The following is a 16,724-nucleotide window of genomic DNA, read 5'->3' as shown; positions in this document are numbered from 1 at the left end:
GAAGGGAGAGCGAGTGTGTGAGAGAAAGAGAGACATAAACAGAGACAGAAGGAGAAAATATGGGCCTGAAACTCAAGATAGCATTTGCGCCTGGAAATTTGGCCTTCACACTGACTATACCACAAAAGCGTATTCATCAAAATTAATTGCAAGGCACAATCTTTCTTCCTGGATATAAAGAAGCTCTCTTAGTGGGCGAAAGGTCATTTTTTTCCAGGCACAACTGAATCAAAAGAGCAAGGAATGTATAATAAGCATTATAACACATGATGATAAAATGTCTCTTCAAAAAGCATAAAAAAATAAGATTTACTGAAAATTCCATTTGCAAGGTTTTGCAGACTTTGAGTAGATTTTAATAAATAAAATATATGCACCTTTCCAAGGTAATTTGAAATGAAATGAGAGTAAATCTCTCAAGTAAAGTAATACTTTCCTACAAATCTAATCCATCTATCTGATAAAATACAATATATTGGTGAATATTGTGGGTTATAATATAGAAATAAAATAGCGTATTTCCTTCAGACAATGTTGAACTGGAAGATCATCACTGGAAAGGGGTTCTTCCAGCCATGGATAAGATCTTTGAGAGGGATTGTCTGACTAAAGACAAACATAAATGATGAATTAGACAAAGCACATCAATAACTCTCTGAGTGCTGCTTAATGAGGCATATAAACGAACAGATAAGAAGTTAGTCTGGACAATCCCATTTATCAGTTCTCCAGAGTGACCTATATAAAAAAGGAATGGCCAGGGATTTTATACATTTCAGACAAATGCTGTATTACTGTGTGCAGTGCTGTTCTAGTCTATAGCCACGGAAGGGGTTTTGGCTCCTTGTGTACTTTTTCTCAAAGACAAATAATCTATTAAAAACACTTATGTTGCTATGTGTCATCTACTGTATGTTATTTAAAAATAAGCCTTTTTTGTTTTTTCAAGTAAGCAATATTCAACATGTGACTTGATTCAGTGAGAATCCTTATGAAAAATTAATTGTAAATTATGCACAATTTCAATGCATATACACCCCATATTGATGAAGTATAACTAAATCTGCTTGATCTGTTCTAGGGGAAAAAAAATGTGACAGTGAAATCCACAAATGTGAAGTCCACAAATTGGCATAAATTGATTTCAAGTCAGTCTTGTTTCTCATGTGTATAAGAAAGATACTTAATAAAGTTTGCTTTCTTCATCAAAGTTTTATCAGTTAATTCACAAGTTCACCCCCCAAAAATTTAACATTCTGTCATTACTTTCGACATGACTTTCTTTCATCCATAGAACACAAATGATGTCATTTTTACTGGAGTAATTGGCTGATGCTTATTGTTAGGAACAGAACCAAATTTAACTGGTCTGGATCAATCCTTTTTCTGGAACTGATTCACCTGAAGAAGAAAAAAAAAGAAAATGAAAAAAAAAAAAAGAATGATCATTAATAAATCAGACATGTATAGTGGATGCCAAGAATGACTTAAAAATGCTATTTTTTTTATTGTCACTCAAAGCTATCATGTGGCTTCAGAGGCCTTGAAACACACCACACAAGTGGAACGGATTTTATTATTATTATTATTAGTAGTAGTAGTAGTAGTATAGAGCTTTATAGACACAATTTCATTCACTTGTTATTATTTTAAAAGTAGTGGCCAGGGCACCGACATCTCGAGAAACAACATGAGGGTAAGTAAAAATTTCTCAAGTATTTCTTGAATGTTAGATGTCATGACCCACTTTGGTTTGCTGATTACTGAGTGGCCTAGACAAAAAGAAACTCCAAGACATCCTTTTCAGAGAATCATCAGTCTATAGATCATGTCCTTCCACTGACTTCTGCGTCAGTATATGGCTCATTTGCCATGGAGGTCAGGGTTTGAGATCTTGAAGTGATGAGGCAACGCTCACCTGACACGCCCATCAATGTGATGAGATGTCTCGGAGACTCTGACACTTGAAATTCAACCACAGCACAGTTTTCTTTTTCAGAGGTTCCAAGTGAGTACTGTATTGCTAACATAGACTCAAGAAAGTGTTTGACACTGGGATGTAAAATATGAAGGCACCATTAAATCTCAGGATGCTGAATAATAACTAACTCTGCTTGAGCAGTTCCAGAGTGGGGAAAATGAGTTGAACACAAGACACATAAAATAGTTTGTGTGAAAATGGAACAAATTCCCATGGTTCAAAAACTTGATTTCCAGTTAGTCTTGTTTCTTATATGAATTAAGTGAAATTCACACTGTCTTGTGAAGTGAAAACCTGCATGTTTGTATGAAAGAAACAAATCAATCAATAAGATTTATTTTTTTTTTACTTCAAACTGTTGCTTCTGCCTAAAATGTGAGTCCTCTATTCATATTATTGCTTTCTCCTGTTAAAAAAAATAAATAAATAACATCTGATTCAGGAGAGAAATATGCACAGGTCAAGCACCATTTACAAACGAAAACCGTCAAAATTTTCTAAATGAAACTGTTGGTGGATTTTGACTTAAGTGGGCAACATGAGATGCATATTTCAATGGAGGAAGCATTATTATAGATTATGGGCAATTTTGGCCAGAAGAGACAGTTTAAAGTTAAAGCAACAGTTTCTTACAAACACACAGCTTTCCCCACCAAAAGACATCAATTGATGGACTGTTGTGTGGGTTGCTTGTGGATTATTTTGGTGTTTTTATCAGCTGTTTGGACTCTCATTCTGACGGCACCCATCCATTGCAGAGGATCCACTGAGCAAGTGATGTAATGCTAAATTTCTTGCTTTACAGACATACACGACTGCTTTCTAGGTACTGTACGTTTAACAACGCAGCACATATATTCAGTTCAGACTTCTTCATTTTCTATGTACTGCTGCTTAAGTGTGGTTAGAAAGTGCTTTCAAATAATCTCCCTTTATTGTGCCTTTAATGACATCTGCCTCGATGGCAGCTAGTCATCTTACACTCTCTCTCTTCTGTCCTTGTCCGTGGCACCAAAGGCATAAAAGATGTCGAATGGATTTGAGAAAAAAATCCCCTGTCCCCTATTTATCACTTTTAATCATTTCCTGCAGATTTTTCAAGACCACGATTATTGAATGCATCTATCTTTTTCTTGTTCGACGGCTGGACAGAGACGGATCGCACCGGCGCAGAGATTTAAGGACTTCCCCACACCATCAGATAGACGCTGACAGTCCTTAATTCTTCTAAATGCTAACTGCCCTTTGTCCCGGGTACACAGCAGACAGAAATGTGCACACACACACATAAAGTACCCAGTGACACAAACTTGAACGTGCAATGTCGATTCCTTCTGAATGAACAATGTGTGCATTGTGGAACAGAAGCATGTGGATTGTGAGACACAAAGTCACATGCACAGAGAGACGGAGTGTGTGGACTATGAATGAGAACAGGTTGTCACAGTCAGTGTCGTTCACAGCTGTATTTCGAAAGGGCTTCATCATGCGTTTAATTTAAATTTGACAAATAGTTTTTCAAGGTAGCATATTTGTAGACAAAATTCTTCAACCTCCATTTAAATTCTGATCAAACATACAGTGATTCATAATTTTGACACATTGCCCTTTTCCATTAAAGGGATAGTTCACCCAAGGTCATTTATTCACCCAAACCTGGATGATTTTCTGTCTGCTGTGGCATTGTATGGAAAACAAAACAAATCACTGACATATTTCTCAAAATATATTCTTTTGTGTTCCACAACAGAAAAAAAGTCAGTTTTGGAATGACAAGAGGATGAGTAAATGATTTTTGGCTGAACAGCTCCTACTACAACAACATGTGCTCGAGCTGCATGAAGTCTACGAGTTTGTGGAAAACCAGATAATAATGTTCACCAACATGATTTAAAATGATCCAAAGCCATATTTTGTGTTTGTGTGTTTTCTTATGAGATTAGGACGGTCTGAACAAAAGCACGTCAGTATCACAATTTTGCCTATTTTACTTGTGACCTAAAATATCTTCTTGTAAACTTTGTGTATTTCCAGGTTTTAATGGCGAAAACTCAATATGTCCTATAGTGCACTATCAGTTTTTAGACCCTGGTGCAAAACACTATCAATATTTCCTAAAGATTAGGAACAGAGGTAGATCTTTGCAGTTAGTTACTGCTGTTAGTAAAAGTCCTTTTAGCAGGAGAGTTAATTTTCACTTTACTAAACAACATAGAGGAGAAAAAGCAAAGATAAGGACCACATTTCTTTACATAATCACCTACCTCATGAAAATTTCAGCTAAAGTGAATAAATCATTTACCTAGCTATATTCAAAATCACGTTCAACAGCATTAGAGTCAGCTCAGATCAGTGGTGCCATCGCCATAAGAAACGTAATATATACATAATTTATTCAGAGTGGCACATATTATACACTCCCCCCTCAATTTCACTTACATAGATGGACAGACAGACAGACAGAAAATAATGATGTACAATTTCCATTTGCTATTAGTAGCCATTTGTGCTTTCCCTTAAAATACTGTTTAGTTTCCTGAGATGCAAAAACCCAATTAACCATATTTTTATTTTTATTTTTTTATGCATTTATTTATTTTTTGGGAGGAAGGGTTCAGATTGGAGCTTTAAGACCAATTAAATGTGGTTTGCTTTCTCACAATGATCTGGACACTTTAGTAAATACCACAACGACCATTTCACAGAATTAATGATATGCTTACAAGTTTTCCCGAAACCTTTTATTAAGGTTGTGATTATTAGATGAAAAGCATTTATGTATGACAGTGGGTGTAACAGAACCTACTGTATACTACACAATCAGAAAGCATCATTAAAAAAATATAATGTGATATAATACATAGCATGTGGAGAAACTGCCTCATGACTTGATCGTATCAAGATTTGGTTTGATGGAAGTTGTGGCATGATGGTCTGCACACGTGTCTTAACTCACTGAGGCGTAGTGTGCAACGTGAGTGTGAAGCTGGCTCATATCCTTTCACTGTTCCCATTAGAAAGAACCAAAAATATAACAAAACATCATTGACTTTTGTTATTAAAGAAACATTAGCCAAAAGCACCATAGACATTAAAACGTAGCAGTCATAATTGCAGAGGCCAGCATTTACTGGGCTGCCTGGGTGAAAATGAGACCAGATTAAACACAATTATAACTGGCCCCACAGAGGTTGATCACCTAAAACATGGTTTAATTAAGGTGTTACTTAAAGTATTAAATCCATTCCCTTCTTAGCGCAAGAATGCACCTTATTAAGATTCAAGAAGTAATGATCTTATGCTTCATGTTTATGGCCATAACATCCAAACAAAACAACTTTTTAGAATTGTTACCTTGCAAGTCTGTATATGTCAGTCTAGTACACGGCAGGTTTCTTTTTTTTATTATTATTATTATTATTTTTTTTTTTTTAAGTTAACTTACATTTACCAAGGTCAGAAGAGGTTGTGAGCTTTTCCATACGTCATTACAGATACTCATAAAATATTGATTGTGTTTTTGTTTGCAGAACTTCGGAAGTTATAGCCTAATCATGCCCCAAACAAGCGCTTTGCCTCATCGCTTCTCCCAGTGTGATTCGCAGTCTGAAATATCACATGGCATTTGGCCTGGAATTCATATGCATGGATCATAGTTTAGCTAAAATGGCCAAAAGTAATGGCTATAATGGATCCAGAGAGAGGTATGTGGGAAGTTTCATTTCAGGTCAGGATAGGGCCACTTATTTGAAGTCCACTGCAGATTGCAATAAATAGCAATGCATTTATTAATACAAAGGATTCTGATGCGGTTTATGGATTGGCTTAATTAAAATGTTAATTTTATGGTAATTGCCTCTCTACATTTCGGGTCTTGACATTTTCCTGTGGCAATAGATCCATCTCGTAAAAACAAAGTTTTGGTCCTCAAATTTGATTTCACGGCTGTGTCATAAACAAAACAGATCACCTGTGCTTTGCTCGCTAAAAGGTTCAACAGATATTTAACAAAGTTGAAGAGATTGAAGTGTTATGTAGTGATTACATATTAATGGGCTGATATTATTGAGTTATTGCAGAGGGATATGATATACCCAAAGCAACATAGGATGCATTTGAGCATTTTAGCTCGTTTCTATGTCTGGAAACTTATTTAGTGCTTAATCTGGAGAAAAAAAAAAAAAACAGAAAGAAAAAAAACCTGTATTCTTTTTTATATATATTTTTTTTTCATTTTTTCCCAATATAATAATAATAATAATAATTAAAACAAAAACATTCTTAAAAAACAAAAAATGCTGCTACTTTTGTACAAGTTTATTTTTAACACTAATTAAACAGTAGTTAATTTGCTTTGAATGGACACTAATTAAATAATTAGTTAAATAATTAATTAACTAACATAGTTAATGTTATATCTCAAGCTGTTTTATCACAATCCACTAGTGTTTTCTTTTTAATGTTTGTAGCATATGGACAAACTTGCACTTGTGACCTTTTTTAGCAGCAGCATTTTTCTCTGAAGTTCAGTTTATCATTTGCATTCGTTAATTAATTACTGCATTTTATTATCATTTGCAAATTGAAATATTGCAAAATACATTTTCTTCTAAAAACACTATGTGGGTAATGTGTGCTGGAGCCCCTATGAAGCCATTTTCAAGGAAATTTATGAGAGAAGGGCATGTGATAAAAAAAAATTCCCTCCATCTGATTCTGCTGTCTAAAAGCCTCATTCTGCAAACGCTGCCTCTAAACACATTTTAACGCTGGTGAGAATGAATACCAGGAATAAATTGGCCATAATTGCTTATATTTTATAAAAGCTCACATCTTAGTGGAAAGAAGTCCAAATGGTCAGTATCAACAGTAAAAAAGAGAGCAACTTACAGAGATGGAGAGAGAGAGAGAGATCTTATTATTGGAGCCAGCACATTTTTATGTTGTCACAACTCTTGGAATGCTACTTTGCATCTTTTCCACTTCATATTTAACTTTCATGATGTGACCATTTTTATTTTATTTTCCCTCAAGTTTTGGAGGAATGATTGTTAAGTGGCCTTTCATTTCCACTCTGCCCTTCAGATGAACATCAAATCCATCATCGGTGGAAAGGCAAAGCAGAACGTGCGACATCATTGACTGAATGCTAAATTATCAGTGGTTTGAAAGCGTGATTAGCTTTTTGTCACGCCGTCCCGCTCATTTTTCGGCAATTACGTGTTTTCAGCGCTGATTCCCAAATGCGCCTTTTGTAGTTTTGTTTTTTCAAGTGTTGTTCAAAAATACTCATTAACCCTCATTAGAAATCAACCGCCTGGCATGTTTTGGACTATATTTGAACACACTGGCCTGCTTATCGCAGTAAAACTGATTTGTATGCCCGAATTTCAATGTTTTGGCCTTAACATCTTGAACACGGTGTGCTGAGGAAGCGACTGCCATCGGTCCATCCCTTGTGCTCTTTGACAGACTGTGCTGAGGGAACCAAAGCAAAGCATCAGAGGTGTGAAGATCTCTTTTCAGATTTGAAGGGCAGCTTGAAAATATCCAGCATATGCCATATACAATATATCAGGAGAATATCAAGTATCTCCAGTGTGTGTCAATCACTACATTTCATCATCAGATATCTTCTGTATTTTACTGTGAATTTCCCTGCAGGTCTCCACAGTCCTGTGCACAACATCTGTAAATTTCACCCTAATGGTCTGTTTGGGATTTAGAGACTATTTTTGGAGGAAAAAACAAACAAACAAACAAACAAATAAATGAAATACAATAAATTAATAAATGTATTATTATTATCATTATTTGCATATCACAATGTGTATTAAAGAAAACATTCAGGTCTATATATACAGTATTTGGACACAGGCACAATTTTTTATTATTTTAACTGCTGACCAAAACATATTCAAGTTATATAATGAATATGGGCTTAAAGTGCACGCTCTGAAATTGGAGTAAAGGATAAGGAATTAAAATCTTTAAAGGGGTCATATGATGCAATTTCAAGTTTTTCTTTTGGAGTGTTACAAGCTGTTCTTGCATAGATGAGATCCCTAAAGTTGCAAAGACTAAAATGTCAAAACCAAAGAGATATTCTTTATAAAAGTTAAGACTCGTCCAGGCACTCCTAAAACGCATTGTTAAATACGCCCCTACGTATACGTCACTATGTGGGAAGATTTGCATAACACTGCCCAAATGTTCATGCAAAGAAAGAAGGCGTAACTTTGATTCTCGCAGTATTATTGTTGCTGCTGCCGCCGTCTTGTTGTGGAGATATTGTGTTTCGTTGTGGAAGCGAAACTACTTTGTTTAGTCTTCCAAAAGAGGACACAACTATAAATCATTGGTTAAGTTGTATCTACAGCACTGTTCCAGAACAGTTCTACCCAAATATTCAGATGTGTGCAGCGCATTTCACGGAGGACTGTTTCCTGATGCTGGGAGGGCTGTGCACAAAGGTTGTTTCTAGAAAGTGGGGCAATTTAAATTTTGCAAGGACAGTATGGCGCTTCTGACTCACAGTCTGTAAGTACATTTATATATTTAAAGATTTTGCCACTGACAATTCAAACGTGAGTTTTGAGCAATGTAGAATAGTGCCTGTTGTTTGTCATTTCTCTGATCACAAATTGGACATGGTTTTATGTTTACGCGGCGCGATATGTATATAAGTCATTATAATCTGCAATTATGTCCCCACTGGATGCAAAAAATTACTCGTTTGTAATGGGTTTTATTGTTTTTGTCTCGTCGCGCCAGGACACATCATGACAGTATGGTAAGGGACGTAACATGGCACTGGGTTACTTTTTTTTTGTTTGTGTACACATGTTCAGTGATGACGTGACAAAGGACAAAAGGAGCCGGATGAATTCACAAGTGTATTGGGATATACTTTCTGCCCAGATTCAGCCAAATGGAATTTGCATGTAATTCCTAAAAATTTTATGTTATATTTTTGTTCAACCCCTTGAATTAAAGCTTAAAGTCTGCACTTCAATTTCATCTTGATTGTTTCATTTTAATTCTATTCTTGTGGCATACAGAGCCAAAATTATGAAAATTTTGTCAGTGTCCAAATATATGGACCTGACTGTAATTTGAAGATAAGAGAAAGGTTAATTTCAAAATATTTCCAACTATTTTTAAAGATAAAGGTTGTGCAAAATTCAGTATTTAAATTTTAAAAAGTTCATTTAAAGGTGAATTTTAAATGAATGTAATTTAATGTAATGTAAGTTAGCAAATAATTTTTTTTTTTAATTCTAAAACTTTGTGACAAACCGCCTTGCCTGAAGACTCTGAAAACAACTTTTCTAGTTCAAGTTTTAAATTTCAATTAATTATAATTCTGCTTGCATTTAAATTTGAATTCTGCATCCTGTTTGCTACTTTACAGTGCTGGAGCCTTTGCAATCCCAAACATAAAGAATGTAAAGTTCATCTGAACAGAACACGAGAATCAATCTAGGTAATAGGGCAAAGATTGTTGCAGTCATGCTATGAAAAGACAGACTATAGAGATTGATTAATTGATTAACTGCTTCCGTAACTAAAGTTCTTTTAGAAGCAGATTTTGGATTTAACATTTTCGCCTAACCATGTTCAAACACATAAATTATCTGCCTCCTAAAGTGACTATTTGGCTGTAAATATGATGCACTGATTAATTACTCAGCAAACCATATATTCTCTCAGTCTCAGCTGCAGGCTGTGCTGTAGCAAAAAGAAATGCATTTATTCTGGAGCATTTGGGTTTGTTTGTTTATTCATTCATTTATGGCAATTTGCTTAATTTACTTATCCAAAGCTGCTTCATCAGTTGTAGGATGTCAGGGATTTCTTAGAATGACATTTTGCAATACAACGTCATAAGATTTGTGAACCACTGAAATCGCCTCCTCTGATGATATGAATGCCAATGCTGCGTAAATTGGAGTGCAAGTGCCAGACTAAAACTGCAAGAATGATGTTATTATAGCAAACAATAGTTTGATGTTTATGGCGGCTGAGTTTGAAGATGACATTGGAAATTACACAGATCACTGTAACATATATTTTACATTGTTTTATGATGGATAAATGCCAAGCAAAGCCAGAATGTTTCCCAAGCCTGCATGTGTCACCATTAAATGCATCCAGAGCTCTCAAAGTTGTTGAGCTAAAGCCAAAATGTATGCCAGTATCTCCATAGGTTTGTCTCGCCTTTATAAAAATAGCACAAAAATACTATATTCAATGTGAGCACATGCAGTTTGGACATTTATAAGGGATTTTGCAGTTACCTACTGTAACTGTGTGTGTTGTTAAGGCTAAATAATAAGCGTGCGTATATGGCACATTGTCTTTATTTACATTTACATTTAGTCATTTAGCAGATGCTTTTATCCAAAGTGACTTACAAGTGAGGTCAATGGAAGCAATCAAAATCAACAAAAGAGCAATGATATACAAGTGCTAAAAAAAAACAAGCAGTAAATGAATAGAGTCCAAGTCTAAAAGGGACAAGTTTTTATTATTATTAATTAATTAATTTTATTTTATTGATTCCGTTTATTTTATTTTAATTGGAGTTATTTGTTTTTTGATATATTTGTTTTTACATTGCATGTATTTATTTAGTTTAAAAAAGTGATTTTGTCGAAAAAGTTTTTAGTATTATTTATTTATACTTTTTTCAGGCTTATAAATTTTTAGACCTTATACCATATATTATGTCTAATAAATGAAAGTAAATCACAAGGTTTGCACAAAATGCATCTTTTTAAAAGATTATATTTGAACTCTCAGTTCTGTCCTCGACATAGTATTCTGTCCTTGAATTAATGATCCTTGTCCTTCAGATGCAGGTAAATGGCTGGAGGGTTTTGCACTTCTATGTTGAGCTGGTGGCTTATAAGGGATTGTTCTGTTTCCTTGATGTTAGGTTATTCTTTGTTGCACTGAATTGCATAAACTGCATTGCTTTGCTGTATAGCTCTCTGATCTGTCCTATGTTATTTGTCTCTGAAGTTTCACCTGATTTATTATATACAGGTAACAAATACAGAATGCAAATGTTATTCATGTAGGTTTTTAAAGCGCACTGTCATTTTGTCTGTCGAGAATGACTGATGTAATTAAGAAATTTCAGTTCTTTCACCAGGACTCTAATTAATGTTAATCAGATAGTAAACATGAGCCTGTTTTCACAGTAAATTAATCTGACACACAGCAACTGACATGCAAAAAGTGTCTCAAGTGATTGTTTATGAATGTTTAACATTCCAGTAGAACTAAATTCAAATTATAATTCAAGAACCATTATTAAATGTACATTTTAAGAAAATATAATAAGGCACATGCATCTATTTTCTTTCAATAATTCAATAAAAAAGGCAATATATTCATAGATATGCTGCACTTATGCAATTAGTCATAGAGTATGTATTTTAAGTAAAGTAGAATGAAAGAAATATTCATCTCTTTTTTTTTTTTTTAGCATCTTGCAAACATAGACAGAATATGTTTCTGTGTGGAAAGCTGTTGCTAAAAACAGTGACACACAATGGCATTAAGTAACATTGATTGTTTGTTATGTAATAGGTCTAACTGTTACAGTTCATTATAGTTCCATTGCTGCAGACAGTAATGATGTGCTGGGACAGAGGAAGCCTTTCATGGAGAAAGATGCCTTACATTCCAAATCCCCACAGAGGTCGAATCCTGCAGAACAATACCGTATTCAGTCTAAAGCCGGTTTCCACCCCAGCACAGGATTTAATACATGCACAGATCTGCAGAGGTCACAAGCTGTAAGTCACAAGTCCCTTACTTTGTTTGACTCCACAGATATGACCAAACAGCCTGGATTCTGACTGTGGATACTGTATTAAACCTATTATTATTTCTGATTAGCTTTCCTGGTTTAACAATGCGTAATAATAATGTACATGATTCGTTGCTCTTATATAGAATTAAGATCTTGCAGGTTAATTTGAAAAATAACACTTGAGCCTTTTGAAGCTCAAGCAGTAATTTTTATTATTTATTTATTTATTATTTACTTCAGAATGCTTGAGTTTAAATTTGGTGATTGGTTACAAGTGTTTTTAAGTACTCTGTGTTTAAAGAAGTCTTTAAAGTATCCTGTTTACTCAGTAAGCAACCTTTTCAAACAATTCAGACTTGATTGCAGAAATATTCTCAGGTAAAAGTGTCAGTGCTACAAGCTTCATAATAAATAGATTAGCTATTAAAAGTGAAATCATTTGAAAATTAGCAATGCTACCACTTGCCTGTTGAAAAATGTGGTAAAGTAGTGATGCTTCTACCAAATGTTCAGATGAAGACAGAACATACACCATATATTCAATCAGATGGGTAATAACTGATTACATGTAATCTGGATTACATAACCAGATTCCCAAAATGCAGTACTTAGAGTAATAATTAGATTATTAGTAGTAAATATTCTAAAGTGTTCACAATTAGATTAGTTACTTTTTTATGGATTACATGATTGAAGATTATTCACACAATGACAGTAAATTATTCTTAATTTAGTTATTCTCCATAATTATTCATCTTTAGGTCAAAGGTTATCTAAAAGTAATCCAAAAGTAGTCAGATTTCATGACCTTAAAACGACTAATCTAGATTACATTACTGACTACAATTTTCAGTACCAGAATACAATTTGTTAGTAATCTTTGCAGCACTGTCAATCAGTCAAAATAATTAGAATCCACCGACAAACAAAGATTCATAAAGGTTTAATGTAAGGTATCCTATTCTAGCCTAATGTTCATTTCAGGAGTCTGTCATTTTCGGGCAGTCCACGTGATTTGAACACATAGTATTGTCGGATGAAATAAAACCTCATTAATTATTGTGGTTGTCTCACTCTCCATGACTGGTAACGCGCGACTGCAAGTATGAATATTTTACTCCCCGTGGGAAAGCTTTTAAAGTGCTCACAGAGGATTTACTCTCGAATCAGGAAGATCAAGTGTTATCTTTCTACTGTGGAACCTGGTTTTCTGAAAACCAGAGAGAGAAAGAAACACTGATTTCTGAAAGAGGTCTTACAAAAATACATTAGCATGTAATTGTAGATATCAGCGAAGAGATCTGCAATTGTAATGCAACCAGAACTTTTTAATGAAAATATGATGCTGTCCCTGTGAATCCTTGCTCCCTCCATTTGTTTTGATGACAGATTGCAAGGTAAGGAAGTATTTCACTTCTATTTAAATCTGTAACATCAGTCAATTCCACTGATGTTAACAGTACTCCTCAAAATGGGAAACGGAAAAAGAACAGGAAGGATTAACCACATTAGTTGGGAATGCATATGGCTCCCTAGCACTATGGCATTAACTGGGAATTGCATTGTGGGATATGTCCTCTGGGGGAATCGTATGAATGGGTGCTCTGTACAGTGCAAAGGTTCATGCAATATTCAGTAGGCAGAGCCGTCTCCAGATATATGTATTCAAAGACAATCAGACTTCTCAGAACTTTGGTGAGGAAAATAGTCTGTCAAGATAATAGAATATTATTCATGCCAATGATGAGCTGCTCACACAAATCAACTCAACTGCTGTATCTATATAAGTGATGATATGTTTCAGAAACGGATGTGTACAAAATGATAGGTGGAATTATATTAGAATGAACTGCCAGTGGCATTTGCCCTCCATTGGTGAAATAGAGAAATGGAAAAGTCGGAAATAGAAAAGGTTTGGAAAGTTTGGTTAGTTATTTGTAATGACAGGTCATGAGCTTGACACTCAACTTTACCCTCAAGAGACAGTGTGATTGCTGGGTCGATTTCACAGTTTTGCATGTGGAACATCTCCATTAGTTATGAAATATACGCTTGCTGAGTGCCACTGAAGCAGGTGTTGTGCACCATTAGGAATTAATATGAGAATGCTTTTAAAATTCCAATTTAATTCCTGGATTTGAATTGAAGCACTGTTGCTGGAAATGGATGCATAATTGCATTTCAAATTTGGTTGTTAAAGGGATAGTTCACCCAAAAATGAAAACTCTGTCATTAATTACTCACCCTTGTGTCGTTCCAAACCTGTAAGACCTTCATTCATGTTTAGAATACTAATTAAGATATTTTGCATGCATTCCGCAAGCTCTCTGACCCTCCCATAGACAGCGATCCTAACACAATCAAGGCCATTAAAATAATCCATGTGACATCAGTGGTTGAACCGTAATTTTACAAAGCAACGAAAATACTTTGTGTGTGCAAAGAAAGCAAAAATCACAACTTTATTCAACAATTTGTCTCAGCGTCACCCTGGCGCCATTTTGGAACTATCCCTTTAAGAAGTCAAATTAAGATGGATCAAAATGCATTGCATTAAACATTGGCTTGGGTTGGTTGATGTGATGGATGCATAGACACATAGGTAGGTAGATAGATGCATTATTAGTGCATGCTTTATAGAATGTGTTGTTTTTCTTAGAATTTCTGTTCAGTAAATTCCTCTTCCTGTCATTCCAATTCACATTCTAATGCAACTTTCTGTGGGTGTGCGGCCAATTCAATTAATATTCCAACTCTTGGGCCAGTTCTACAATTAGGAATGTTCTCCTAAATATTTTGTATGAATCTTTGTTTGCAGATTATTCTAGCCAGAACCACTTAGCTAGAAAGCGTCAGACAGTAATGAAAAGCTCACAGTTTGTTTTGCTGATCTGTAACATTTAAAGGTGAAAATGGTACATTGGTTCAGCAAAATGGCATAGATGTACAGCAATTCTGCTTTCAAATATTGCAGATTATTGCACAGAAATAACTCAAAATTAAGCTTGAGGATAACCAGTGTATTTGCTGCTAAAGTGCTTCTTTTAAAGATTTGATGCCTGTAAATTGGAAGTTTCTGTTTTGTTTAAAAGTGTTCACTGTATCAACCTGGTAGCTTGTAAAAGACTCTCTCACTCCTGGAGGTTGAAACAGGCAATTTTTGTCAGCTCTTGCCTTTTTTCTGTGTGCAATATGCATCAGACGGTCAGTGAACAAACTGTGGGTGATCTGTGGGCGTGATGTCTGAGTCTGAGAGCATTTGTGCCCATTGTAGCTGCTTTGATGATTGGATTCGAGGCTGGGTGTTACATCTTAAAACAGTAAGATGGGTTTTGGGTGTTCCTAAAACCAGTGTCTGGATGTGAATCATTCATTATTCATGGGGAAAGAATGTTCCCCTAAAATCGAGGCTGGATAAGAGTGCTTGATAATGCTAAATAAATAAAGAATGCCAGTTTGGGGCACTGAATGTAGAAGCCAAGTGAACTAATTGTGCTTGTTCGGTTTTATATAATCTACAGTATGTATATGAATGTAACTTAATGTTTAAATTCAGTGTTTTAATAATTGAATATCTGGACCATGGAGATCACAAGATATTTTAGGAGTAGATTCGGAGTACCGATACAGAGCAGTGCAGGTAACTGAAAGTTCCAGCTGTGTGTGAACTTGTTAGTGTGCATATTTGAGCAATTCATCACTGGTTGAATCGTGTGCAGGTTAAAAATGTTCTGTATTGTAGGAGGAACACTTTTGGCTAAATCCATTAGCAGTATGAGCTCTCTTCTAAAACCATCTTTAGTTTTGAAGTTCTGACTGATGTTTATTAAATTAATACTTAATGAAGTGGTTAATATGCTTTCAGAATGCATGCTGAAAGTATTGGAAAACCATGCACCAAGGGATTGCATGTCTAGGGTAACCAAAGTAAAGGTTTGCTGGTATGCATGAAAGGACAGTGTCGCTGGAAATTGGTTGTAGGCTGTGAAAAAAAAAAAAAAAAGAGTTTTCTAGAACTTTAATTCAAAAAAATTAAAATAAAACAAAGATAATTAATTTAATTATTTTTAAACAAAAAAAAATTACTTATTTATTTATTTGAAGGAATGAAAATACTTGAGAAGGTTGGCAGAATAAAAATAATCAAAGAAGAAAAGAGTGCAAGGGAATCATTGCACATTAAGTGGAGGCAACAAAGATTGTAAAAAGGTATTTACAGACAACATACAGTAATCCACTTTTTCTCTCATTTAGCTTGCAGTAGCCTATATACTGAGGAAATCCCACTAGCTGCAGTAGAAAATGCGTAGGATGATTGTTAGAGTGGATGGAAAGTGGTAAGTAGGTAGAGTAGCGATCACCATAACCACAGTAGAAGGCAGAGGAACTCTCCAGTAAGAGTTATGCTAGCAGTCATAAAAAACACAGCAAGTACCACAACGGGCTGACGAGGCCCAACAGGTAGAAAATGTAGGGGCTGTAAGAGATAGAGAGGCAGGGAACAGGAGGTGACGCCGCAGGTGCACTTGCAGTCATCAAGACCACAGGAGGAGAGCAAGTTTGAGTGACAGGCACTGATGCAGGTGTCTCAGTGGAAAGAATTGAGCATTTGGGGAAAAGAAATACTGCTTTTCTCATGACGGGTAATGGACCTGTAGTCAAAGGAAGGTAAATGGGAGGGCAAAGGTACTGCATTTATCAATGATGTAGCAGCTGAAGGTGCAGTGGGCCCTTGGTTGAACTTAGTAGAACTTAGTAGAACAGGTTTGTACAGAAATCTGAATTTGTAAATTGTTATAAGATTTAAAATTAAAATTATATACCATAACCATTCCAATGTTAAATTACTATGTGGATATTTTACATTATATTGCCACCGATAAAAATTAATAATAATACAAAATAAAAATAAAATAA

Source organism: Cyprinus carpio, chromosome A1, assembly GCF_018340385.1.
Source record: "Cyprinus carpio isolate SPL01 chromosome A1, ASM1834038v1, whole genome shotgun sequence".
Classification (NCBI taxonomy): Eukaryota; Metazoa; Chordata; class Actinopteri; order Cypriniformes; family Cyprinidae; genus Cyprinus; species Cyprinus carpio.
The sequence above is the reverse complement of the archived record's forward strand: the minus strand, read 5'-3'. Positions refer to the sequence as shown.